The sequence below is a fragment of the Pseudophryne corroboree genome, unplaced genomic scaffold, assembly GCF_028390025.1.
Source record: "Pseudophryne corroboree isolate aPseCor3 unplaced genomic scaffold, aPseCor3.hap2 scaffold_1497, whole genome shotgun sequence".
Classification (NCBI taxonomy): Eukaryota; Metazoa; Chordata; class Amphibia; order Anura; family Myobatrachidae; genus Pseudophryne; species Pseudophryne corroboree.
This window is the reverse complement of record NW_026968128.1, coordinates 41,056-65,890: the sequence shown is the minus strand read 5'-3', so window position 1 is coordinate 65,890 and position 24,835 is coordinate 41,056. Positions and strand designations below refer to the sequence as shown.

General features: G+C 45.5%; 30 non-coding genes across 30 annotated transcripts; all 30 read left to right on the top strand.

The window, feature by feature from the left end:
- The first annotated feature begins 8,145 nt into the window (after window positions 1-8,145).
- On the top strand, window positions 8,146-8,309 carry LOC134999276 (U1 spliceosomal RNA). Its single transcript, XR_010201405.1, has one exon. It is a non-coding gene; the product is annotated as a U1 spliceosomal RNA (small nuclear RNA).
- Window positions 8,310-8,461: 152 nt separating this feature from the next.
- LOC134999304 (U1 spliceosomal RNA) lies at window positions 8,462-8,624 on the top strand. Its single transcript, XR_010201432.1, has one exon. It is a non-coding gene; the product is annotated as a U1 spliceosomal RNA (small nuclear RNA).
- A 671-nt stretch (window positions 8,625-9,295) lies between these two features.
- Window positions 9,296-9,459, top strand: LOC134999308 (U1 spliceosomal RNA). Its single transcript, XR_010201435.1, has one exon. It is a non-coding gene; the product is annotated as a U1 spliceosomal RNA (small nuclear RNA).
- Window positions 9,460-9,611: 152 nt separating this feature from the next.
- On the top strand, window positions 9,612-9,774 carry LOC134999306 (U1 spliceosomal RNA). The gene has a single exon (XR_010201434.1). It is a non-coding gene; the product is annotated as a U1 spliceosomal RNA (small nuclear RNA).
- Window positions 9,775-10,420: 646 nt separating this feature from the next.
- LOC134999282 (U1 spliceosomal RNA) lies at window positions 10,421-10,584 on the top strand. The gene has a single exon (XR_010201411.1). It is a non-coding gene; the product is annotated as a U1 spliceosomal RNA (small nuclear RNA).
- A 152-nt stretch (window positions 10,585-10,736) lies between these two features.
- LOC134999312 (U1 spliceosomal RNA) lies at window positions 10,737-10,899 on the top strand. Its single transcript, XR_010201438.1, has one exon. It is a non-coding gene; the product is annotated as a U1 spliceosomal RNA (small nuclear RNA).
- A 671-nt stretch (window positions 10,900-11,570) lies between these two features.
- On the top strand, window positions 11,571-11,734 carry LOC134999275 (U1 spliceosomal RNA). The gene has a single exon (XR_010201404.1). It is a non-coding gene; the product is annotated as a U1 spliceosomal RNA (small nuclear RNA).
- Window positions 11,735-11,886: 152 nt separating this feature from the next.
- On the top strand, window positions 11,887-12,049 carry LOC134999300 (U1 spliceosomal RNA). Its single transcript, XR_010201428.1, has one exon. It is a non-coding gene; the product is annotated as a U1 spliceosomal RNA (small nuclear RNA).
- A 671-nt stretch (window positions 12,050-12,720) lies between these two features.
- Window positions 12,721-12,884, top strand: LOC134999289 (U1 spliceosomal RNA). Its single transcript, XR_010201418.1, has one exon. It is a non-coding gene; the product is annotated as a U1 spliceosomal RNA (small nuclear RNA).
- Window positions 12,885-13,036: 152 nt separating this feature from the next.
- On the top strand, window positions 13,037-13,199 carry LOC134999303 (U1 spliceosomal RNA). The gene has a single exon (XR_010201431.1). It is a non-coding gene; the product is annotated as a U1 spliceosomal RNA (small nuclear RNA).
- Window positions 13,200-13,870: 671 nt separating this feature from the next.
- Window positions 13,871-14,034, top strand: LOC134999297 (U1 spliceosomal RNA). Its single transcript, XR_010201425.1, has one exon. It is a non-coding gene; the product is annotated as a U1 spliceosomal RNA (small nuclear RNA).
- Window positions 14,035-14,186: 152 nt separating this feature from the next.
- LOC134999299 (U1 spliceosomal RNA) lies at window positions 14,187-14,349 on the top strand. Its single transcript, XR_010201427.1, has one exon. It is a non-coding gene; the product is annotated as a U1 spliceosomal RNA (small nuclear RNA).
- Window positions 14,350-14,995: 646 nt separating this feature from the next.
- LOC134999317 (U1 spliceosomal RNA) lies at window positions 14,996-15,159 on the top strand. Its single transcript, XR_010201441.1, has one exon. It is a non-coding gene; the product is annotated as a U1 spliceosomal RNA (small nuclear RNA).
- A 152-nt stretch (window positions 15,160-15,311) lies between these two features.
- LOC134999298 (U1 spliceosomal RNA) lies at window positions 15,312-15,474 on the top strand. Its single transcript, XR_010201426.1, has one exon. It is a non-coding gene; the product is annotated as a U1 spliceosomal RNA (small nuclear RNA).
- Window positions 15,475-16,132: 658 nt separating this feature from the next.
- LOC134999291 (U1 spliceosomal RNA) lies at window positions 16,133-16,296 on the top strand. The gene has a single exon (XR_010201420.1). It is a non-coding gene; the product is annotated as a U1 spliceosomal RNA (small nuclear RNA).
- A 152-nt stretch (window positions 16,297-16,448) lies between these two features.
- LOC134999302 (U1 spliceosomal RNA) lies at window positions 16,449-16,611 on the top strand. Its single transcript, XR_010201430.1, has one exon. It is a non-coding gene; the product is annotated as a U1 spliceosomal RNA (small nuclear RNA).
- A 660-nt stretch (window positions 16,612-17,271) lies between these two features.
- On the top strand, window positions 17,272-17,435 carry LOC134999285 (U1 spliceosomal RNA). The gene has a single exon (XR_010201414.1). It is a non-coding gene; the product is annotated as a U1 spliceosomal RNA (small nuclear RNA).
- Window positions 17,436-17,587: 152 nt separating this feature from the next.
- On the top strand, window positions 17,588-17,750 carry LOC134999296 (U1 spliceosomal RNA). The gene has a single exon (XR_010201424.1). It is a non-coding gene; the product is annotated as a U1 spliceosomal RNA (small nuclear RNA).
- A 646-nt stretch (window positions 17,751-18,396) lies between these two features.
- LOC134999281 (U1 spliceosomal RNA) lies at window positions 18,397-18,560 on the top strand. Its single transcript, XR_010201410.1, has one exon. It is a non-coding gene; the product is annotated as a U1 spliceosomal RNA (small nuclear RNA).
- Window positions 18,561-18,712: 152 nt separating this feature from the next.
- On the top strand, window positions 18,713-18,875 carry LOC134999316 (U1 spliceosomal RNA). The gene has a single exon (XR_010201440.1). It is a non-coding gene; the product is annotated as a U1 spliceosomal RNA (small nuclear RNA).
- A 671-nt stretch (window positions 18,876-19,546) lies between these two features.
- On the top strand, window positions 19,547-19,710 carry LOC134999288 (U1 spliceosomal RNA). Its single transcript, XR_010201417.1, has one exon. It is a non-coding gene; the product is annotated as a U1 spliceosomal RNA (small nuclear RNA).
- A 152-nt stretch (window positions 19,711-19,862) lies between these two features.
- Window positions 19,863-20,025, top strand: LOC134999301 (U1 spliceosomal RNA). Its single transcript, XR_010201429.1, has one exon. It is a non-coding gene; the product is annotated as a U1 spliceosomal RNA (small nuclear RNA).
- A 671-nt stretch (window positions 20,026-20,696) lies between these two features.
- Window positions 20,697-20,860, top strand: LOC134999274 (U1 spliceosomal RNA). The gene has a single exon (XR_010201403.1). It is a non-coding gene; the product is annotated as a U1 spliceosomal RNA (small nuclear RNA).
- Window positions 20,861-21,012: 152 nt separating this feature from the next.
- LOC134999295 (U1 spliceosomal RNA) lies at window positions 21,013-21,175 on the top strand. The gene has a single exon (XR_010201423.1). It is a non-coding gene; the product is annotated as a U1 spliceosomal RNA (small nuclear RNA).
- A 646-nt stretch (window positions 21,176-21,821) lies between these two features.
- On the top strand, window positions 21,822-21,985 carry LOC134999280 (U1 spliceosomal RNA). Its single transcript, XR_010201409.1, has one exon. It is a non-coding gene; the product is annotated as a U1 spliceosomal RNA (small nuclear RNA).
- Window positions 21,986-22,137: 152 nt separating this feature from the next.
- LOC134999311 (U1 spliceosomal RNA) lies at window positions 22,138-22,300 on the top strand. Its single transcript, XR_010201437.1, has one exon. It is a non-coding gene; the product is annotated as a U1 spliceosomal RNA (small nuclear RNA).
- A 671-nt stretch (window positions 22,301-22,971) lies between these two features.
- Window positions 22,972-23,135, top strand: LOC134999287 (U1 spliceosomal RNA). The gene has a single exon (XR_010201416.1). It is a non-coding gene; the product is annotated as a U1 spliceosomal RNA (small nuclear RNA).
- Window positions 23,136-23,287: 152 nt separating this feature from the next.
- LOC134999293 (U1 spliceosomal RNA) lies at window positions 23,288-23,450 on the top strand. The gene has a single exon (XR_010201422.1). It is a non-coding gene; the product is annotated as a U1 spliceosomal RNA (small nuclear RNA).
- A 646-nt stretch (window positions 23,451-24,096) lies between these two features.
- On the top strand, window positions 24,097-24,260 carry LOC134999279 (U1 spliceosomal RNA). The gene has a single exon (XR_010201408.1). It is a non-coding gene; the product is annotated as a U1 spliceosomal RNA (small nuclear RNA).
- Window positions 24,261-24,412: 152 nt separating this feature from the next.
- On the top strand, window positions 24,413-24,575 carry LOC134999309 (U1 spliceosomal RNA). Its single transcript, XR_010201436.1, has one exon. It is a non-coding gene; the product is annotated as a U1 spliceosomal RNA (small nuclear RNA).
- Window positions 24,576-24,835: the final 260 nt, after the last annotated feature.

The window sequence follows — 24,835 nt, the reverse complement described above, 5'->3', positions numbered from 1 at the left end:
CTTGAATTTCAATGATGCATTGGTGCAACGATTTTGTGAGAAACATCTTCACCCTTAAATAAAGATTTTCTTAATTCCTTACCTGTGTGCTAATTAGATATCACCTTGTTTTCACATTAAACAGACTTCCACATGAGAAAGCAGCAAGGATGCAGTGGCGTTAATGTTTCCTGGTGTCAACCTGTATTATTTCAGTAGACATTGAAATGAGGATGCATCTTGCTGCCTTTCCAATGAAGCAAGTTTAATTTAGTAATAGGTGAAAAACCATCCTTACAAAGGTGTTAATCAGAGACTTGGCTTTGTGGACACTTTTCAGAGAACAAATTTGTTAGCATAAAAATAAAGCCAGAAAATAAAGAGCTGTTTAATCACTCAATTGGATTTTTCTGCCAGCATATTTTTTTTCTCTGCAACCCACTGCTAAATTGTGCTTCCTAGCTGTTTTTATAAAATCACTGAATCAAATCTAACTCTGATTACATCAGAGAAGGCCAGGTACCCTACACCATAACAGGGGGTTTGAAATTTTGACTTGTCTACTTAAAGATCACCAAAATCTGATAACAAGGTCAATTAGGTCCCTGGGTGGGATTGAACCACCAACCTTTTGGTTAATAGCCGTACATACTAACTGATTGCGCCACAGAGACACTTTGCAAAAGTCTATACTGACAAAGGCTAATAAGCATTCATCTAAAACGTTTCCTAGAAAAACTTTAAAAAGTCGATAATCTGGAGAGTTTTTGTAAGATGTTTCTTCCATCAACCAACGAAGAAACACATTGGTACTTTCCCATGATGAGTGAGTGCTTCAGGATCTCTTGCACTTACATGGGCAGCAGAGTACTGCAATGGAAGCATGCTGGACCCATAACCCAGAGGTAGGCAGATTGAAACTATCCTTTGCTATATGCATTTTTTTTGTTAATTTAAGTAATCAAAACTGGGATTGATATTTTTGCTCTTTTATTTTTACTTAAAGTACAATAACTTTTACCATTTTAATTTGTTTTAATAGTATATTGACAGTATAGTTTTCTTTCAAAAATCCACTTAATTTTCTTTACCCTGTTATTAAAATGGTAATTGACAAAAAAAACTACATTGTCACCAGAAGAGCAATACAAAATGTACAAGTGATATATTAAAATCATCTTTCCAGCTTGAATTTCAATGATGCATTGGGGCAACAATTTTGTGAGAAACATCTTCACCCTTAAATAAAGATTTTCGTAATTCCTTACCTGTGTGCTAATTAGATATCACCTTGTTTTCACATTAAACAGACTTCCACATGAGAAAGCAGCAAGGATGCAGTGGCGTTAATGTTTCCTGGTGTCAACCTGTATTATTTCAGTAGACATTGAAATGAGGATGCATCTTGCTGCCTTTCCAATGAAGCAAGTTTAATTTAGTAATAGGTGAAAAACCATCCTTACAAAGGTGTTAATCAGAGACTTGGCTTTGTGGACACTTTTCAGAGAACAAATTTGTTAGCATAAAAATAAAGCCAGAAAATGAAGAGCTGTTTAATCACTCAATTGGATTTTTCTGCCAGCATATTTTTTTTCTCTGCAACCCACTGCTAAATTGTGCTTCCTAGCTGTTTTTTATAAAATCACTGAATCAAATCTAACTCTGATTACATCAGAGAAGGCCAGGTACCCTACACAATAAGAGGGGGTTTGAAATTTTGACTTGTCTACTTTAATATCACCAAAATCTGATCACAAGGTCAATTATGTCCCTGGGTGGGATTGAACCACCAACCTTTTGGTTAATAGCCGAACACACTAACCGATTGCGCCACCGAGACACTTTGCAAACAGTACTTACTGACAAAGGCTAATAAGCATACATCTAGAACGTTTCCTAGAAAAACATTAAAAAATCAATAATCTGGAGAGTTTTTGTAAGATGTTTCTTCCATCAACCAATGAATAAACACATTGGTACTTTCCCATGATGAGTGAGTGCTTCAGGATCTCTTGCACTTACATGTGCAGCAGAGTACTGCAATGGAAGCATGCTGGACCCATAACCCAGAGGTAGGCAGATTGAAACTATCCTTTGCTATATGCATTTTTTTTGTTAATTTAAGTAATCAAAACTGGGATTGATATTTTTGCTCTTTTATTTTTACTTAAAGTACAATAACTTTTACCATTTTAATTTGTTTTAATAGTATATTGACAGTATAGTTTTCTTTCAAAAATCCACTTAATTTTCTTTACCCTATTATTAAAATGGTAATTGACAAAAAAAACTACATTGTCACCAGAAGAGCAATACAAAATGTACAAGTGATATATTAAAATCATCTTTCCAGCTTGAATTTCAATGATGCATTGGGGCAACAATTTTGTGAGAAACATCTTCACCCTTAAATAAAGATTTTCTTAATTCCTTACCTGTGTGCTAATTAGATATCACCTTGTTTTCACATTAAACAGACTTCCACATGAGAAAGCAGCAAGGATGCAGTGGCGTTAATGTTTCCTGGTGTCAACCTGTATTATTTCAGTAGACATTGAAATGAGGATGCATCTCTCTGCCTTTCCAATGAAGCAAGTTTAATTTAGTAATAGGTGAAAAACCATCCCTACAAAGGTGTTAATCAGAGACTTGGCTTTGTGGACACTTTTCAGAGAACAAATTTGTTAGCATAAAAATAAAGCCAGAAAATGAAGAGCTGTTTAATCACGCAATTTGATTTTTTTGCCAGCATATTTCTTTTTCTCTGCAACCCACTGCTAAATTGTGCTTCCTAGATGTTTTTATAAAATCACTGAATCAAATCTAACTCTGATTACATCAGAGAAGGCCAGGTACCCTACACCATAACAGGGGGTATGAAATTTGACTTGTCTACTTAAAGATCACCAAAATCTGATAACAAGGTCAATTAGGTCCCTGGGTGGGATTGAACCACCAACCTTTTGGTTAATAGCCGTACATACTAACTGATTGCGCCACAGAGACACTTTGCAAAAGTTCATACTGACAAAGGCTAATAAGCATTCATCTAAAACGTTTCCTAGAAAAAGTTTAAAAAGTCAATAATCTGGAGAGTTTTTGTAAGATGTTTCTTCCATCAACCAACGAAGAAACACATTGGTACTTTCCCATGATGAGTGAGTGCTTCAGGATCTCTTGCACTTACATGTGCAGCAGAGTACTGCAATGGAAGCATGCTGGGCCCATAACCCAGAGGTAGGCAGATTGAAACTATCCTCTGCTATATGCATTTTTTTTTGTTAATTAAAGTAATCCAAAACTGGGATTGATATTTTGGCTCTTTTATTTTTACTTAAAGTACAATAACTTTTACCATTTTAATTTGTTTTAATAGTATATTGACAGTATTGTTTTCTTTCAAAAATCCACTTCATTTTCTTTACCCTATTATTAAAATGGTAATTGACAAAAACAAACTACATTGTCACCAGAAGAGCAATACAAAATGTACAAGTGATATATTAAAATCATCTTTCCAGCTTGAATTTCAATGATGCATTGGGGCAACGATTTTGTGAGAAACATCTTCACCCTTAAATAAAGATTTTCTTAATTCCTTACCTGTGTGCTAATTAGATATCACCTTGTTTTCACATTAAACAGACTTCCACATGAGAAAGCAGCAAGGATGCAGTGGCGTTAATGTTTCCTGGTGTCAACTTGTATTATTTCAGTAGACATTGAAATGAGGATGCATCTTGCTGCCTTTCCAATGAAGCAAGTTTAATTTAGTAATAGGTGAAAAACCATCCTTACAAAGGTGTTAATCAGAGACTTGGCTTTGTGGACACTTTTCAGAGAACAAATTTGTTAGCATAAAAATAAAGCCAGAAATTGAGCTGTTTAATCACGCAATTTGATTTTTTTGCCAGCATATTTCTTTTTCTCTGCAACCCACTGCTAAATTGTGCTTCCTAGATGTTTTTATAAAATCACTGAATCAAATCTAACTCTGATTACATCAGAGAAGGCCAGGTACCCTACACCATAACAGGGGGTATGAAATTTGACTTGTCTACTTAAAGATCACCAAAATCTGATAACAAGGTCAATTAGGTCCCTGGGTGGGATTGAACCACCAACCTTTTGGTTAATAGCCGTACATACTAACTGATTGCGCCACAGAGACACTTTGCAAAAGTTCATACTGACAAAGGCTAATAAGCATTCATCTAAAACGTTTCCTAGAAAAACTTAAAAAAGTCAATAATCTGGAGAGTTTTTGTAAGATGTTTCTTCTAATCAACCAACGAAGAAACACATTGGTACTTTCCCATGATGAGTGAGTGCTTCAGGATCTCTTGCACTTACATGTGCAGCAGAGTACAGCAATGGAAGCATGCTGGGCCCATAACCCAGAGGTAGGCAGATTGAAACTATCCTCTGCTATATGCATTTTTTTGTTTGTTAATTTAAGTAATCCAAAACAGGGATTGATATTTTGGCTCTTTTATTTTTACTTAAAGTACAATAACTTTTACCATTTTAATTTGTTTTAATAGTATATTGACAGTATTGTTTTCTTTCAAAAATCCACTTAATTTTCTTTACCCTATTATTAAAATGGTAATTGACAAAAACAAACTACATTGTCACCAGAAGAGCAATACAAAATGTACAAGTGATATATTAAAATCATCTTTCCAGCTTGAATTTCAATGATGCATTGGGTCAACAATTTTGTGAGAAACATCTTCACCCTTAAATAAAGATTTTCTTAATTCCTTACCTGTGTGCTAATTAGATATCACCTTGTTTTCACATTAAACAGACTTCCACATGAGAAAGCAGCAAGGATGCAGTGGCGTTAATGTTTCCTGGTGTCAACTTGTATTATTTCAGTAGACATTGAAATGAGGATGCATCTTGCTGCCTTTCCAATGAAGCAAGTTTAATTTAGTAATAGGTGAAAAACCATCCTTACAAAGGTGTTAATCAGAGACTTGGCTTTGTGGACACTTTTCAGAGAACAAATTTGTTAGCATAAAAATAAAGCCAGAAAATGAAGAGCTGTTAAATCACTCGATTGGATTTTTCTGCCAGCATATTTTTTTTCTCTGCAACCCACTGCTAAATTGTGCTTCCTAGCTGTTTTTTATAAAATCACTGAATCAAATCTAACTCTGATTACATCAGAGAAGGCCATGTACCCTACACCATAAGAGGATGTTTGAAATTTTGACTTGTCTACTTAAATATCACCAAAATCTGATCACAAGGTTAATTACATCCCTGGGTGGGATTGAACCACCAACCTTTTGGTTAATAGCCAAACACACTAACCGATTGCGCCACAGAGTCCATACTGACAAAGGCTAATAAGCATACATCTAGAACGTTTCCTAGAAAAACATAAAAAAATCAATAATCTGGAGAGTTTATGTAAGATGTTTCTTCCATCAACCAACGAATAAACACATTGGTACTTTCCCATGATGAGTGAGTGCTTCAGGATCTCTTGCACTTACATGTGCAGCAGAGTACTGCAATGGAAGCATGCTGGACCCATAACCCAGAGGTAGGCAGATTGAAACTGTCCTTTGCTATATGCATTTTTTTTTGTTAATTTAAGTAATCAAAACTGGGATTGATATTTTTGCTCTTTTATTTTTACTTAAAGTACAATAACTTTTACCATTTTAATTTGTTTTAATAGTATATTGACAGTATAGTTTTCTTTCAAAAATCCACTTAATTTTCTTTACCCTATTATTAAAATGGTAATTGACAAAAAAAACTACATTGTCTCCAGAAGAGCAATACAAAATGTACAAGTGATATATTAAAATCATATTTCCAGCTTGAATTTCAATGATGCATTGGGGCAACAATTTTGTGAGAAACATCTTCACCCTTAAATAAAGATTTTCGTAATTTCTTACCTGTGTGCTAATTAGATATCACCTTGTTTTCACATTAAACAGACTTCCACATGAGAAAGCAGCAAGGATGCAGTGGCGTTAATATTTCCTGGTGTCAACCTGTATTATTTCAGTAGACATTGAAATGAGGATGCATCTTGCTGCCTTTCCAATGAAGCAAGTTTAATTTAGTAATAGGTGAAAAACCATCCTTACAAAGGTGTTAATCAGAGACTTGGCTTTGTGGACACTTTTCAGAGAACAAATTTGTTAGCATAAAAATAAAGCCAGAAAATGAAGAGCTGTTTAATCACGCAATTTGATTTTTTTGCCAGCATATTTCTTTTTCTCTGCAACCCACTGCTAAATTGTGCTTCCTAGATGTTTTTATAAAATCACTGAATCAAATCTAACTCTGATTACATCAGAGAAGGCCAGGTACCCTACACCATAACAGGGGGTATGAAATTTGACTTGTCTACTTAAAGATCACCAAAATCTGATAACAAGGTCAATTAGGTCCCTGAGTAAGATTGAACCACCAACCTTTTGGTTAATAGCCGTACATACTAACTGATTGCGCCACAGAGACACTTTGCAAAAGTCCATACTGACAAAGGCTAATAAGCATTCATCTAAAACGTTTCCTAGCAAAACTTTAAAAAGTCAATAATCTGGAGAGTTTTTGTAAGATGTTTCTTCCATCAACCAACGAAGAAACACATTGGTACTTTCCCATGATGAGTGAGTGCTTCAGGATCTCTTGCACTTACATGTGCAGCAGAGTACTGCAATGGAAGCATGCTGGGCCCATAACCCAAAGGTAGGCAGATTGAAACTATCCTCTGCTATATGCATTTTTTTTTGTTAATTAAAGTAATCCAAAACTGGGATTGATATTTTGTCTCTTTTATTTTTACTTAAAGTACAATAACTTTTACCATTTTAATTTGTTTTAATAGTATATTGACAGTATTGTTTTCTTTCAAAAATCCACTTCATTTTCTTTACCCTATTATTAAAATGGTAATTGACAAAAACAAACTACATTGTCACCAGAAGAGCAATACAAAATGTACAAGTGATATATCAAATTCATCTTTCCAGCTTGAATTTCAATGATGCATTGGGTCAACAATTTTGTGAGAAACATCTTCACCCTTAAATAAAGATTTTCTTAATTCCTTACCTGTGTGCTAATTAGATATCACCTTGTTTTCACATTAAACAGACTTCCACATGAGAAAGCAGCAAGGATGCAGTGGCGTTAATGTTTCCTGGTGTCAACTTGTATTATTTCAGTAGACATTGAAATGAGGATGCATCTTGCTGCCTTTCCAATGAAGCAAGTTTAATTTAGTAATAGGTGAAAAACCATCCTTACAAAGGTGTTAATCAGAGACTTGGCTTTGTGGACACTTTTCAGAGAACAAATTTGTTAGCATAAAAATAAAGCCAGAAAATGAAGAGCTGTTTAATCACTCAATTGGATTTTTCTGCCAGCATATTTTTTTTCTCTGCAACCCACTGCTAAATTGTGCTTCCTAGCTGTTTTTTATAAAATCACTGAATCAAATCTAACTCTGATTACATCAGAGAAGGCCAGGTACCCTACACAATAAGAGGGGGTTTGAAATTTTGACTTGTCTACTTAAATATCACCAAAATCTGATCACAAGGTCAATCAGGTCCCTGGGTGGGATTGAACCACCAACCTTTTGGTTAATAGCCGTACATACTAACTGATTGCGCCACAGAGACCCTTTTACTTGCCTTACAGAGCAGCTCTGGAGCTGTTACAGTGCCCAGCTGCTGCAAGAAATCAGCTTGAATGCTTAAGGGGCTGGGGCATAGCCAACATGAGCCCCACACCGAAGGAGGGTGGAGGTGTTTAATGCGAACTAGGGGTCATCCAAGCGCCGCAAAAGGCCGCCATGCCCTGCACGCCCCTTTTCTCTTTTCATATGCAGACGAGGGTTGAAGCCAACTTTGACCCACTGCTTGGATGACATCACCATATGCAAATCCATCTGCTGCAGGCCTTCCCCCAGGAATGCTTGCACTAGTTGTTGCATTTGGTTTGTTGTTTGGGGGTGCTTCAGTATTAGGCAGCCTTCTGCCCTCCCATGTTCATCTGAAAATATGTGTTCTCCCTGCAGTTGTTGTCCCCAGATGAGAGTTCCCTTGTGCTGCCTCAGTTGAATCTCCTTTACTTGACAGAGATGTGCCTGAGCAGCGGCCCTCCCCAGCTCTATCCCAAATCATACTTATTTTGCATAGGAGATACCATGGTCATGAAGATTGTTCTCCCAGGGTGAGGTTCATTCATTGCATTCTGGGTATGCTGACCCCTATGATTTCCCCAAATGTGGGAAACTCGACTGCATTATTTGTGGTAGTGGGGGACTGTGTTTGTGCTTTCCTCTGGTCAGCTCTGGTAAAAGTCAGATTTCTTTGTCTCAGATCTTCCTCTAGCCTTGTTCTTTTTTCTAGAGTTCCCTTGCGCTGCCTCAGTTGGATCTCCTTCACTTGACAGGGGGGTACCCGAGCAGCAACCCTCCCCAGCTCTAGCCCAACTCCTACTTACCTGCCAGGTGAGATACTATGATCATGAAGGTGCTTCTCCCAGGGCAAAGCTCACCCATTGCACTCTGGGTGTGCTGCTCCTGCGATTTCCCCAAATGTGGGAAACTTGACTGCATAATTTGTGTTTCCCCTGGTCGGCTCTCGTATAATTCAGATCTCTTTGTCTCAGGTCTCTCTCCAGCCTAGTTTGCTGTCTGTTTCCACTTCTCTTTTCTTGAGCCGCTCCCTTCTATGCCCTTGCGCACTATCCTGACTTCTCCCGTCTGCTTACTTTGTGCTTTCCAATGCACAATGCAAACTACAGGTAGTACTTCTGGGCCCACACCCTTTTACTTGCCTTACAGAGCAGCTCTGGGGCTGTTACAGTGCCCAGCTGCTGCAAGAAATCAGCTTGAATGCTTCAGGGGCTGGGGCATAGCCAACATGAGCCCCACACCGAAGGAGGGTGGAGGTGTTTAATGCGAACTAGGGGTCATCCAAGCGCCGCAAAAGGCCGCCATGCCCTGCACGCCCCTTTTCTCTTTTCATATGCAGACGAGGGTTGAAGCCAACTTTGACCCACTGCTTGGATGGCATTACCATATGCAAATCAATCTGCTGCAGGCCTTCCCCCAGGAATGCTTGCACTAGTTGTTGCATTTGGTTTGTTGTTTGGGGGTGCTTCAGTATTAGGCAGCCTTCTGCCCTCCCATGTTCATCTGAAAATATGTGTTCTCCCTGCAGTTGTTGTCCCCAGATGAGAGTTCCCTTGTGCTTCCTCAGTTGAATCTCCTTTACTTGACAGAGATGTGCCTGAGCAGCGGCCCTCCCAAGCCCTATCTCAAATCATACTTATTTTGCATAGGAGATACCATGGTCATGAAGATTGTTCTCCCAGGGTGAGGTTCATTCATTGCATTCTGGGTATGCTGACCCCTGTGATTTCCCCAAATGTGGGAAACTCGACTGCATTATTTGTGGTAGTGGGGGACTGTGTTTGTGCTTTCCTCTGGTCAGCTCTGGTAAAAGTCAGATTTCTTTGTCTCAGATCTTCCTCTAGCCTTGTTCTTCTTTCGAGAGTACCCTTGTGCTGCCTCAGTTGGATCTCCTTCACTTGACAGGGGGGTGCACGAGCAGCGACCCTCCCCAGCTCTAGCCCAACTCCTATTTACCTGCCAGGTGAGATACTATGATCAGGAAGGTGCTTCTCCCAGGGCAAGGCTCACCCATTGCACTCTGGGTGTGCTGCTCCTGCGATTTCCCCAAATGTGGGACACTTGACTGCATAATTTGTGTTTCCTCTGGTCGGCTCTCATATAATTCAGATCTCTTTGTCTCAGGTCTTTCTCCAGCCTAGTTTGCTGTCTGTTTCCACTTCTCTTTTCTTGAGCCGCTCCCTTCTATGCAGTTGCGCACTATCCTGACCTCTCCCGTCTGCTTACTTTGTGCCTTCCAACGCACAATGCATACTACAGGTAGTGCTGCAGGGCCCACACCCTTTTACATGCTTTACAGAGCAACTCTGGAGCTGTTACAGTGCCCAGCTGCTGCAAGAAATCATCTTGAATGCTTCAGGGGCTGGGGCATAGCCAACATGAGCCCCACACCGAAGGAGGGGTCATCCAAGCGCCACAAAAGGACACCATGCCCTGCACATCCCTTTTTTCTTTTCATATGCAGACGAGGGTTGAAGCCAACTTTGACCCACTGCTTGGATGACATCACCATATGCAAATCCATCTGCTGCAGGCCTTCCCCCAGGAATGCTTGCACTAGTTGTTGCATTTGGTTTGTTGTTTGGGGGTGCTTCAGTATTAGGCAGCCTTCTGCCCTCCCATGTTCATCTGAAAATATGTGTTCTCCCAGCAGTTGTTGTCCCCAGATGAGAGTTCCCTTGTGCTGCCTCAGTTGAATCTCCTTTACTTGACAGAGATGTGCCTGAGCAGCGGCCCTCCCCAGCCCTATCCCAAATCATACTTATTTTGCATAGGAGATACCATGGTCATGAAGATTGTTCTCCCAGGGTGAGGTTCATTCATTGCATTCTGGGTATGCTGACCCCTGTGATTTCCCCAAATGTGGGAAACTCGACTGCATTATTTGTGGTAGTGGGGGACTGTGTTTGTGCTTTCTTCTGGTCAACTCTGGTAAAAATCAGATTTCTTTGTCTCAGATCTTCCTCTAGCCTTGTTCCTCTTTCGAGAGTTCCCTTGTGCTGCCTCAGTTGGATCTCCTTCACTTGACAGGGGGGTACCCGAGCAGCGACCCTCCCCAGCTCTAGCCCAACTCCTACTTACCTGCCAGGTGAGATACTATGATCATGTAGGTGCTTCTCCCAGGGCAAGGCTCACCCATTGCACTCTGGGTGTGCTGCCCCTGTGATTTCCCCAAATGTGGGAAACTTGACTGCATAATTTGTGTTTCCCCTGGTCGTCTCTCGTATAATTCAGATCTCTTTGTCTCAGGTCTCTCTCCAGCCTAGTTTGCTGTCTGTTTCCACTTCTCTTTTCTTGAGCCGCTCCCTTCTATGCCCTTGCGCACTATCCTGACTTCTCCCGTCTGCTTACTTTGTGCCTTCCAACACACAATGCAAACTACAGGTAGTGCTGCAGGGCCCACACCCTTTTACTTGCCTCACAGAGCAGCTCTGGAGCTGTTACAGTACCCAGCTGCTGCAAGAAATCAGCTTGAATGCTTCAGGGGCTGGGGCATTGCCAACATGAGCCCCACACCGAAGGAGGGTGGGGGTGTTTAATGCGAACTAAGGGTCACCCAAGCGCCGCAAAAGGCCGCCATGCCCTGCACGCCCCTTTTCTCTTTTCATATGCAGACGAGGGCTGAAGCCAACTTTGACCCACTGCTTGGATGGCATTACCATATGCAAATCAATCTGCTGCAGGCCTTCCCCCAGGAATGCTTGCACTAGTTGTTGCATTTGGTTTGTTGTTTGGGGGTGCTTCAGTATTAGGCAGCCTTCTGCCCTCCCATGTTCATCTGAAAATATGTGTTCTCCCTGCAGTTGTTGTCCCCAGATGAGAGTTCCCTTGTGCTGCCTCAGTTGAATCTCCTTTACTTGACAGAGATGTGCCTGAGCAGCGGCCCTCCCCAGCCCTATCCCAAATCATACTTATTTTGCATAGGAGATACCATGGTCATGAAGATTGTTCTCCCAGGGTGAGGTTCATTCATTGCATTCTGGGTATGCTGACCCCTGTGATTTCCCCAAATGTGGGAAACTCGACTGCATTATTTGTGGTAGAGGGGGACTGTGTTTGTGCTTTCCTCTGCTCAGCTCTGGTAAAAGTCAGATTTCTTTGTCTCAGATCTTCCTCTAGCCTTGTTCTTCTTTCGAGAGTTCCCTTGTGCTGCCTCAGTTGGATCTCCTTCACTTGACAAGGGGGTGCCCGAGCAGCGACCCTCCCCAGCTCTAGCCCAACTCCTACTTACCTGCCAGGTGAGATACTATGATCAGGAAGGTGCTTCTCCCAGGGCAAGGCTCACCCATTGCACTCTGGGTGTGCTGCTCCTGCGATTTCCCCAAATGTGGGAAACTTGACTGCATAATTTGTGTTTCCTCTGGTCGGCTCTCGTATAATTCAGATCTCTTTGTCTCAGGTCTTTCTCCAGCCTAGTTTGCTGTCTGTTTCCACTTCTCTTTTTTTGAGCCGCTCCCTTCTATGCCCTTGCGCACTATCCTGACCTCTCCCATCTGCTTACTTTGTGCCTTCCAACGCACAATGCATACTACAGGTAGTGCTGCAGGGCCCACACCCTTTTACATGATTTACAGAACAGCTCTGGAGCTGTTACAGTGCCCAGCTGCTGCAAGAAATCATCTTGAATGCTTCAGGGGCTGGGGCATAGCCAACATGAGCCCCACACCGAAGGAGGGTGGAGATGTTTAATGCGAATTAAGGGTCATCCAAGCGCCACAAAAGGACGCCATGCCCTGCACATCCCTTTTTTCTTTTCATATGCAGACGAGGGTTGAAGCCAACTTTGACCCACTGCTTGGATGACATCACCATATGCAAATCCATCTGCTGCAGGCCTTCCCCCAGGAATGCTTGTACTAGTTGTTGCATTTGGTTTGTTGTTTGGGGGTGCTTCAGTATTAGGCAGCCTTCTGCCCTCCCATGTTCATCTGAAAATATGTGTTCTCCCTGCAGTTGTTGTCCCCAGATGAGAGTTCCCTTGTGCTGCCTCAGTTGAATCGCCTTTACTTGACAGAGATGTGCCTGAGCAGCGGCCCTCCCCAGCCCTATCCCAAATCATACTTATTTTGCATAGGAGATATCATGGTCATGAAGATTGTTCTCCCAGGGTGAGGTTCATTCATTGCATTCTGGGTATGATGACCCCTGTGATTTCCCCAAATGTGGAAAACTCGACTGCATTATTTGTGGTAGAGGGGGACTGTGTTTGTGCTTTCCTCTGGTCAGCTCTGGTAAAAGTCAGATTTCTTTGTCTCAGATCTTCCTCTAGCCTTGTTCTTCTTTCGAGAGTTCCCTTGTGCTGCCTCAGTTGGATCTCCTTCACTTGACAGGGGGGTGCCCGAGCAGCGACCCTCCCCAGCTCTAGCCCAACTCCTACTTACCTGCCAGGTGAGATACTATGATCAGGAAGGTGCTTCTCCCAGGGCAAGGCTCACCCATTGCACTCTGGGTGTGCTGCTCCTGCGATTTCCCCAAATGTGGGACACTTGACTGCATAATTTGTGTTTCCTCTGGTCGGCTCTCGTATAATTCAGATCTCTTTGTCTCAGGTCTCTCTCCAGCCTAGTTTGCTGTCTGTTTCCACTTCTCTTTTCTTGAACCGCTCCCTTCTATGCCCTTGCGCACTATCCTGACTTCTCCCGTCTGCTTACTTTGTGCCTTCCAACGCACAATGCGAACTACAGGTAGTGCTGCAGGGCCCACACCCTTTTAGTTGCCTTACAGAGCAGCTCTGGAGCTGTTACAGTGCCCAGCTGCTGCAAGAAATCAGCTTGAATGCTTCAGGTGCTGGGGCATAGCCAACATGAGCCCCACACCGAAGGAGGGTGGAGGTGTTTAATGCGAATTAGGGGTCATGCAAGCGCCGCAAAAGGCCGCCATGCCCTGCACATCCCTTTTTTCTTTTCATATGCAGACGAGGGTTGAAGCCAACTTTGACCCACTGCTTGGATGACATCACCATATGCAAATCCATCTGCTGCAGGCCTTCCCCCAGGAATGCTTGCACTAGTTGTTGCATTTGGTTTGTTGTTTGGGGGTGCTTCAGTATTAGGCAGCCTTCTGCCCTCCCATGTTCATCTGAAAATATGTGTTCTCCCTGCAGTTGTTGTCCCCAGATGAGAGTTCCCTTGTGCTGCCTCAGTTGAATCGCCTTTACTTGACAGAGATGTGCCTGAGCAGCGGCCCTCCCCAGCCCTATCCCAAATCATACTTATTTTGCATAGGAGATACCATGGTCATGAAGATTGTTCTCCCAGGGTGAGGTTCATTCATTGCATTCTGGGTATGCTGACCCCTGTGATTTCCCCAAATGTGGGAAACTCGACTGCATTATTTGTGGTAGTGGGGGACTGTGTTTGTGCTTTCCTCTGGTCAGCTCTGGTAAAAGTCAGATTTCTTTGTCTCAGATCTTCCTCTAGCCTTGTTCTTCTTTCGAGAGTTCCCTTGTGCTGCCTCAGTTGGATCTCCTTCACTTGACAGGGGGGTGCCCGAGCAGCGACCCTCCCCAGCTCTAGCCCAACTCCTACTTACCTGCCAGGTGAGATACTATGATCAGGAAGGTGCTTCTCCCAGGGCAAGGCTCACCCATTGCACTCTGGGTGTGCTGCTCCTGCGATTTCCCCAAATGTGGGAAACTTGACTGCATAATTTGTGTTTCCTCTGGTCGGCTCTCGTATAATTCAGATCTCTTTGTCTCAGGTCTTTCTCCAGCCTAGTTTGCTGTCTGTTTCCACTTCTCTTTTCTTGAGCCGCTCCCTTCTATGCCCTTGCGCACTATCCTGACCTCTCCCGTCTGCTTACTTTGTGCCTTCCAACGCACAATGCATACTACAGGTAGTGCTGCAGGGCCCACACCCTTTTACATGCTTTACAGAACAGCTCTGGAGCTGTTACAGTGCCCAGCTGCTGCAAGAAATCATCTTGAATGCTTCAGGGGCTGGGGCATAGCCAACATGAGCCCCACACCGAAGGAGGGGTCATCCAAGCGCCACAAAAGGACACCATGCCCTGCACATCCCTTTTTTCTTTTCATATGCAGACGAGGGTTGAAGCCAACTTTGACCCACTGCTTGGATGACATCACCATATGCAAATCCATCTGCTGCAGGCCTTCCCCCAGGAATGCTTGCACTAGTTGTTGCATTTGGTTTGTTGTTTGGGGGTGCTTCAGTATTAGGCAGCCTTCTGCCCTCCCATGTTCATCTGAAAATATGTGTTCTCCCTGCAGTTGTTGTCCCCAGATGAGAGTTCCCTTGTGCTGCCTCAGTTGAATCTCCTTTACTTGACAGAGATGTGCCTGAGCAGCGGCCCTCCCCAGCCCTATCCCAAATCATACTTATTTTGCATAGGAGATACCATGGTCATGAAGATTGTTCTCCCAGGGTGAGGTTCATTCATTGCATTCTGGGTATGCTGACCCCTGTGATTTCCCCAAATGTGGGAAACTCGACTGCATTATTTGTGGTAGAGGGGGACTGTGTTTGTGCTTTCCTCTGCTCAGCTCTGGTAAAAGTCAGATTTCTTTGTCTCAGATCTTCCTCTAGCCTTGTTCTTCTTTCGAGAGTTCCCTTGTGCTGCCTCAGTTGGATCTCCTTCACTTGACAAGGGGGTGCCCGAGCAGCGACCCTCCCCAGCTCTAGCCCAACTCCTACTTACCTGCCAGGTGAGATACTATGATCAGGAAGGTGCTTCTCCCAGGGCAAGGCTCACCCATTGCACTCTGGGTGTGCTGCTCCTGCGATTTCCCCAAATGTGGGAAACTTGACTGCATAATTTGTGTTTCCTCTGGTCGGCTCTCGTATAATTCAGATCTCTTTGTCTCAGGTCTTTCTCCAGCCTAGTTTGCTGTCTGTTTCCACTTCTCTTTTTTTGAGCCGCTCCCTTCTATGCCCTTGCGCACTATCCTGACCTCTCCCATCTGCTTACTTTGTGCCTTCCAACGCACAATGCATACTACAGGTAGTGCTGCAGGGCCCACACCCTTTTACATGCTTTACAGAACAGCTCTGGAGCTGTTACAGTGCCCAGCTGCTGCAAGAAATCATCTTGAATGCTTCAGGGGCTGGGGCATAGCCAACATGAGCCCCACACCGAAGGAGGGTGGAGATGTTTAATGCGAATTAAGGGTCATCCAAGCGCCACAAAAGGACGCCATGCCCTGCACATCCCTTTTTTCTTTTCATATGCAGACGAGGGTTGAAGCCAACTTTGACCCACTGCTTGGATGACATCACCATATGCAAATCCATCTGCTGCAGGCCTTCCCCCAGGAATGCTTGTACTAGTTGTTGCATTTGGTTTGTTGTTTGGGGGTGCTTCAGTATTAGGCAGCCTTCTGCCCTCCCATGTTCATCTGAAAATATGTGTTCTCCCTGCAGTTGTTGTCCCCAGATGAGAGTTCCCTTGTGCTGCCTCAGTTGAATCGCCTTTACTTGACAGAGATGTGCCTGAGCAGCCCTATCCCAAATCATACTTATTTTGCATAGGAGATATCATGGTCATGAAGATTGTTCTCCCAGGGTGAGGTTCATTCATTGCATTCTGGGTATGATGACCCCTGTGATTTCCCCAAATGTGGAAAACTCGACTGCATTATTTGTGGTAGAGGGGGACTGTGTTTGTGCTTAACTCTGGTCAGCTCTGGTAAAAGTCAGATTTCTTTGTCTCAGATCTTCCTCTAGCCTTGTTCTTCTTTCGAGAGTTCCCTTGTGCTGCCTCAGTTGGATCTCCTTCACTTGACAGGGGGGTGCCCGAGCAGCGACCCTCCCCAGCTCTAGCCCAACTCCTACTTACCTGCCAGGTGAGATACTATGATCAGGAAGGTGCTTCTCCCAGGGCAAGGCTCACCCATTGCACTCTGGGTGTGCTGCTCCTGCGATTTCCCCAAATGTGGGACACTTGACTGCATAATTTGTGTTTCCTCTGGTCGGCTCTCGTATAATTCAGATCTCTTTGTCTCAGGTCTCTCTCCAGCCTAGTTTGCTGTCTGTTTCCACTTCTCTTTTCTTGAACCGCTCCCTTCTATGCCCTTGCGCACTATCCTGACTTCTCCCGTCTGCTTACTTTGTGCCTTCCAACGCACAATGCGAACTACAGGTAGTGCTGCAGGGCCCACACCCTTTTAGTTGCCTTACAGAGCAGCTCTGGGCACCAGCTGCTGCAAGAAATCAGCTTGAATGCTTCAGGTGCTGGGGCATAGCCAACATGAGCCCCACACCGAAGGAGGGTGGAGGTGTTTAATGCGAATTAGGGGTCATGCAAGCGCCGCAAAAGGCCGCCATGCCCTGCACATCCCTTTTTTCTTTTCATATGCAGACGAGGGTTGAAGCCAACTTTGACCCACTGCTTGGATGACATCACCATATGCAAATCCATCTGCTGCAGGCCTTCCCCCAGGAATGCTTGCACTAGTTGTTGCATATGGTTTGTTGTTTGGGGGTGCTTCAGTATTAGGCAGCCTTCTGCCCTCCCATGTTCATCTGAAAATATGTGTTCTCCCTGCAGTTGTTGTCCCCAGATGAGAGTTCCCTTGTGCTGCCTCAGTTGAATCGCCTTTACTTGACAGAGATGTGCCTGAGCAGCGGCCCTCCCCAGCCCTATCCCAAATCATACTTATTTTGCATAGGAGATACCATGGTCATGAAGATTGTTCTCCCAGGGTGAGGTTCATTCATTGCATTCTGGGTATGCTGACCCCTGTGATTTCCCCAAATGTGGGAAACTCGACTGCATTATTTGTGGTAGTGGGGGACTGTGTTTGTGCTTTCCTCTGGTCAGCTCTGGTAAAAGTCAGATTTCTTTGTCTCAGATCTTCCTCTAGCCTTGTTCTTCTTTCGAGAGTTCCCTTGTGCTGCCTCAGTTGGATCTCCTTCACTTGACAGGGGGGTGCCCGAGCAGCGACCCTCCCCAGCTCTAGCCCAACTCCTACTTACCTGCCAGGTGAGATACTATGATCAGGAAGGTGCTTCTCCCAGGGCAAGGCTCACCCATTGCACTCTGGGTGTGCTGCTCCTGCGATTTCCCCAAATGTGGGAAACTTGACTGCATAATTTGTGTTTCCTCTGGTCGGCTCTCGTATAATTCAGATCTCTTTGTCTCAGGTCTTTCTCCAGCCTAGTTTGCTGTCTGTTTCCACTTCTCTTTTCTTGAGCCGCTCCCTTCTATGCCCTTGCGCACTATCCTGACCTCTCCCGTCTGCTTACTTTGTGCCTTCCAACGCACAATGCATACTACAGGTAGTGCTGCAGGGCCCACACCCTTTTACATGCTTTACAGAACAGCTCTGGAGCTGTTACAGTGCCCAGCTGCTGCAAGAAATCATCTTGAATGCTTCAGGGGCTGGGGCATAGCCAACATGAGCCCCACACCGAAGGAGGGGTCATCCAAGCGCCACAAAAGGACACCATGCCCTGCACATCCCTTTTTTCTTTTCATATGCAGACGAGGGTTGAAGCCAACTTTGACCCACTGCTTGGATGACATCACCATATGCAAATCCATCTGCTGCAGGCCTTCCCCCAGGAATGCTTGCACTAGTTGTTGCATTTGGTTTGTTGTTTGGGGGTGCTTCAGTATTAGGCAGCCTTCTGCCCTCCCATGTTCATCTGAAAATATGTGTTCTCCCTGCAGTTGTTGTCCCCAGATGAGAGTTCCCTTGTGCTGCCTCAGTTGAATCTCCTTTACTTGACAGAGATGTGCCTGAGCAGCGGCCCTCCCCAGCCCTATCCCAAATCATACTTATTTTGCATAGGAGATACCATGGTCATGAAGATTGTTCTCCCAGGGTGAGGTTCATTCATTGCATTCTGGGTATGCTGACCCCTGTGATTTCCCCAAATGTGGGAAACTCGACTGCATTATTTGTGGTAGTGGGGGACTGTGTTTGTGCTTTCTTCTGGTCAACTCTGGTAAAAATCAGATTTCTTTGTCTCAGATCTTCCTCTAGCCTTGTTCCTCTTTCGAGAGTTCCCTTGTGCTGCCTCAGTTGGATCTCCTTCACTTGACAGGGGGGTACCCGAGCAGCGACCCTCCCCAGCTCTAGCCCAACTCCTACTTACCTGCCAGGCGAGATACTATGATCATGTAGGTGCTTCTCCCAGGGCAAGGCTCACCCATTGCACTCTGGGTGTGCTGCCCCTGTGATTTCCCCAAATGTGGTTAACTTGACTGCATAATTTGTGTTTCCCCTGGTCGTCTCTCGTATAATTCAGATCTCTTTGTCTCAGGTCTCTCTCCAGCCTAGTTTGCTGTCTGTTTCCACTTCTCTTTTCTTGAGCCGCTCCCTTCTATGCCCTTGCGCACTATCCTGACTTCTCCCGTCTGCTTACTTTGTGCCTTCCAACACACAATGCAAACTACAGGTAGTGCTGCAGGGCCCACACCCTTTTACTTGCCTCACAGAGCAGCTCTGGAGCTGTTACAGTACCCAGCTGCTGCAAGAAATCAGCTTGAATGCTTCAGGGGCTGGGGCATAGCCAACATGAGCCCCACACCGAAGGAGGGTGGAGATGTTTAATGCGAATTAAGGGTCATCCAAGCGCCACAAAAGGACGCCATGCCCTGCACATCCCTTTTTTCTTTTCATATGCAGACGAGGGTTGAAGCCAACTTTGACCCACTGCTTGGATGACATCACCATATGCAAATCCATCTGCTGCAGGCCTTCCCCCAGGAATGCTTGTACTAGTTGTTGCATTTGGTTTGTTGTTTGGGGGTGCTTCAGTATTAGGCAGCCTTCTGCCCTCCCATGTTCATCTGAAAATATGTGTTCTCCCTGCAGTTGTTGTCCCCAGATGAGAGTTCCCTTGTGCTGCCTCAGTTGAATCGCCTTTACTTGACAGAGATGTGCCTGAGCAGCGGCCCTCCCCAGCCCTATCCCAAATCATACTTATTTTGCATAGGAGATATCATGGTCATGAAGATTGTTCTCCCAGGGTGAGGTTCATTCATTGCATTCTGGGTATGATGACCCCTGTGATTTCCCCAAATGTGGAAAACTCGACTGCATTATTTGTGGTAGAGGGGGACTGTGTTTGTGCTTTCCTCTGGTCAGCTCTGGTAAAAGTCAGATTTCTTTGTCTCAGATCTTCCTCTAGCCTTGTTCTTCTTTGGAGAGTTCCCTTGTGCTGCCTCAGTTGGATCTCCTTCACTTGACAGGGGGGTGCCCGAGCAGCGACCCTACCCAGCTCTAGCCCAACTCCTACTTACCTGCCAGGTGAGATACTATGATCAGGAAGGTGCTTCTCCCAGGGCAAGGCTCACCCATTGCACTCTGGGTGTGCTGCTCCTGCGATTTCCCCAAATGTGGGACACTTGACTGCATAATTTGTGTTTCCTCTGGTCGGCTCTCGTATAATTCAGATCTCTTTGTCTCAGGTCTCTCTCCAGCCTAGTTTGCTGTCTGTTTCCACTTCTCTTTTCTTGAACCGCTCCCTTCTATGCCCTTGCGCACTATCCTGACTTCTCCCGTCTGCTTACTTTGTGCCTTCCAACGCACAATGCGAACTACAGGTAGTGCTGCAGGGCCCACACCCTTTTAGTTGCCTTACAGAGCAGCTCTGGAGCTGTTACAGTGCCCAGCTGCTGCAAGAAATAAGCTTGAATGCTTCAGGTGCTGGGGCATAGCCAACATGAGCCCCACACCGAAGGAGGGTGGAGGTGTTTAATGCGAATTAGGGGTCATGCAAGCGCCGCAAAAGGCCGCCATGCCCTGCACATCCCTTTTTTCTTTTCATATGCAGACGAGGGTTGAAGCCAACTTTGACCCACTGCTTGGATGACATCACCATATGCAAATCCATCTGCTGCAGGCCTTCCCCCAGGAATGCTTGCACTAGTTGTTGCATTTGGTTTGTTGTTTGGGGGTGCTTCAGTATTAGGCAGCCTTCTGCCCTCCCATGTTCATCTGAAAATATGTGTTCTCCCTGCAGTTGTTGTCCCCAGATGAGAGTTCCCTTGTGCTGCCTCAGTTGAATCGCCTTTACTTGACAGAGATGTGCCTGAGCAGCGGCCCTCCCCAGCCCTATCCCAAATCATACTTATTTTGCATAGGAGATACCATGGTCATGAAGATTGTTCTCCCAGGGTGAGGTTCATTCATTGCATTCTGGGTATGCTGACCCCTGTGATTTCCCCAAATGTGGGAAACTCGACTGCATTATTTGTGGTAGTGGGGGACTGTGTTTGTGCTTTCCTCTGGTCAGCTCTGGTAAAAGTCAGATTTCTTTGTCTCAGAACTTCCTCTAGCCTTGTTCTTCTTTCGAGAGTTCCCTTGTGCTGCCTCAGTTGGATCTCCTTCACTTGACAGGGGGGTGCCCGAGCAGCGACCCTCCCCAGCTCTAGCCCAACTCCTACTTACCTGCCAGGTGAGATACTATGATCAGGAAGGTGCTTCTCCCAGGGCAAGGCTCACCCATTGCACTCTGGGTGTGCTGCTCCTGCGATTTCCCCAAATGTGGGAAACTTGACTGCATAATTTGTGTTTCCTCTGGTCGGCTCTCGTATAATTCAGATCTCTTTGTCTCAGGTCTTTCTCCAGCCTAGTTTGCTGTCTGTTTCCACTTCTCTTTTCTTGAGCCGCTCCCTTCTATGCCCTTGCGCACTATCCTGACCTCTCCCGTCTGCTTACTTTGTGCCTTCCAACGCACAATGCATACTACAGGTAGTGCTGCAGGGCCCACACCCTTTTACATGCTTTACAGAACAGCTCTGGAGCTGTTACAGTGCCCAGCTGCTGCAAGAAATCATCTTGAATGCTTCAGGGGCTGGGGCATAGCCAACATGAGCCCCACACCGAAGGAGGGGTCATCCAAGCGCCACAAAAGGACACCATGCCCTGCACATCCCTTTTTTCTTTTCATATGCAGACGAGGGTTGAAGCCAACTTTGACCCACTGCTTGGATGACATCACCATATGCAAATCCATCTGCTGCAGGCCTTCCCCCAGGAATGCTTGCACTAGTTGTTGCATTTGGTTTGTTGTTTGGGGGTGCTTCAGTATTAGGCAGCCTTCTGCCCTCCCATGTTCATCTGAAAATATGTGTTCTCCCTGCAGTTGTTGTCCCCAGATGAGAGTTCCCTTGTGCTGCCTCAGTTGAATCTCCTTTACTTGACAGAGATGTGCCTGAGCAGCGGCCCTCCCCAGCCCTATCCCAAATCATACTTATTTTGCATAGGAGATACCATGGTCATGAAGATTGTTCTCCCAGGGTGAGGTTCATTCATTGCATTCTGGGTATGCTGACCCCTGTGATTTCCCCAAATGTGGGAAACTCGACTGCATTATTTGTGGTAGTGGGGGACTGTGTTTGTGCTTTCTTCTGGTCAACTCTGGTAAAAATCAGATTTCTTTGTCTCAGATCTTCCTCTAGCCTTGTTCCTCTTTCGAGAGTTCCCTTGTGCTGCCTCAGTTGGATCTCCTTCACTTGACAGGGGGGTACCCGAGCAGCGACCCTCCCCAGCTCTAGCCCAACTCCTACTTACCTGCCAGGTGAGATACTATGATCATGTAGGTGCTTCTCCCAGGGCAAGGCTCACCCATTGCACTCTGGGTGTGCTGCCCCTGTGATTTCCCCAAATGTGGGAAACTTGACTGCATAATTTGTGTTTCCCCTGGTCGTCTCTCGTATAATTCAGATCTCTTTGTCTCAGGTCTCTCTCCAGCCTAGTTTGCTGTCTGTTTCCACTTCTCTTTTCTTGAGCCGCTCCCTTCTATGCCCTTGCGCACTATCCTGACTTCTCCCGTCTGCTTACTTTGTGCCTTCCAACACACAATGCAAACTACAGGTAGTGCTGCAGGGCCCACACCCTTTTACTTGCCTCACAGAGCAGCTCTGGAGCTGTTACAGTACCCAGCTGCTGCAAGAAATCAGCTTGAATGCTTCAGGGGCTGGGGCATTGCCAACATGAGCCCCACACCGAAGGAGGGTGGGGGTGTTTAATGCGAACTAAGGGTCACCCAAGCGCCGCAAAAGGCCGCCATGCCCTGCATGCCCCTTTTCTCTTTTCATATGCAGACGAGGGTTGAAGCCAACTTTGACCCACTGCTTGGATGACATCACCATATGCAAATCCATCTGCTGCAGGCCTTCCCCCAGGAATGCTTGCACTAGTTGTTGCATTTGGTTTGTTGTTTGGGGGTGCTTCAGTATTAGGCAGCCTTCTGCCCTCCCATGTTCATCTGAAAATATGTGTTCTCCCTGCAGTTGTTGTCCCCAGATGAGAGTTCCCTTGTGCTGCCTCAGTTGAATCGCCTTTACTTGACAGAGATGTGCCTGAGCAGCGGCACTCCCCAGCCCTATCCCAAATCATACTTATTTTGCATAGGAGATATCATGGTCATGAAGATTGTTCTCCCAGGGTGAGGTTCATTCATTGCATTCTGGGTATGATGACCCCTGTGATTTCCCCAAATGTGGGAAACTCGACTGCATTATTTGTGGTAGTGGGGGACTGTGTTTGTGCTTTCCTCTGGTCAGCTCTGGTAAAAGTCAGATTTCTTTGTCTCAGATCTTCCTCTAGCCTTGTTCTTCTTTCGAGAGTTCCCTTGTGCTGCCTCAGTTGGATCTCCTCCACTTGACAGGGGGGTGCCCGAGCAGCGACCCTCCCCAGCTCTAGCCCAACTCCTACTTACCTGCCAGGTGAGATACTATGATCAGGAAGGTGCTTCTCCCAGGGCAAGGCTCACCCATTGCACTCTGGGTGTGCTGCTCCTGCGATTTCCCCAAATGTGGGAAACTTGACTGCATAATTTGTGTTTCCTCTGGTCGGCTCTCGTATAATTCAGATCTCTTTGTCTCAGGTCTTTCTCCAGCCTAGTTTGCTGTCTGTTTCCACTTCTCTTTTCTTGAGCCGCTCCCTTCTATGCCCTTGCGCACTATCCTGACCTCTCCCGTCTGCTTACTTTGTGCCTTCCAACGCACAATGCATACTACAGGTAGTGCTGCAGGGCCCACACCCTTTTACATGCTTTACAGAACAGCTCTGGAGCTGTTACAGTGCCCAGCTGCTGCAAGAAATCATCTTGAATGCTTCAGGGGCTGGGGCATAGCCAACATGAGCCCCACACCGAAGGAGGGGTCATCCAAGCGCCACAAAAGGACACCATGCCCTGCACATCCCTTTTTTCTTTTCATATGCAGACGAGGGTTGAAGCCAACTTTGACCCACTGCTTGGATGACATCACCATATGCAAATCCATCTGCTGCAGGCCTTCCCCCAGGAATGCTTGCACTAGTTGTTGCATTTGGTTTGTTGTTTGGGGGTGCTTCAGTATTAGGCAGCCTTCTGCCCTCCCATGTTCATCTGAAAATATGTGTTCTCCCTGCAGTTGTTGTCCCCAGATGAGAGTTCCCTTGTGCTGCCTCAGTTGAATCTCCTTTACTTGACAGAGATGTGCCTGAGCAGCGGCCCTCCCCAGCCCTATCCCAAATCATACTTATTTTGCATAGGAGATACCATGGTCATGAAGATTGTTCTCCCAGGGTGAGGTTCATTCATTGCATTCTGGGTATGCTGACCCCTGTGATTTCCCCAAATGTGGGAAACTCGACTGCATTATTTGTGGTAGTGGGGGACTGTGTTTGTGCTTTCTTCTGGTCAACTCTGGTAAAAATCAGATTTCTTTGTCTCAGATCTTCCTCTAGCCTTGTTCCTCTTTCGAGAGTTCCCTTGTGCTGCCTCAGTTGGATCTCCTTCACTTGACAGGGGGGTACCCGAGCAGCGACCCTCCCCAGCTCTAGCCCAACTCCTACTTACCTGCCAGGTGAGATACTATGATCATGTAGGTGCTTCTCCCAGGGCAAGGCTCACCCATTGCACTCTGGGTGTGCTGCCCCTGTGATTTCCCCAAATGTGGGAAACTTGACTGCATAATTTGTGTTTCCCCTGGTCGTCTCTCGTATAATTCAGATCTCTTTGTCTCAGGTCTCTCTCCAGCCTAGTTTGCTGTCTGTTTCCACTTCTCTTTTCTTGAGCCGCTCCCTTCTATGCCCTTGCGCACTATCCTGACTTCTCCCGTCTGCTTACTTTGTGCCTTCCAACACACAATGCAAACTACAGGTAGTGCTGCAGGGCCCACACCCTTTTACTTGCCTCACAGAGCAGCTCTGGAGCTGTTACAGTACCCAGCTGCTGCAAGAAATCAGCTTGAATGCTTCAGGGGCTGGGGCAT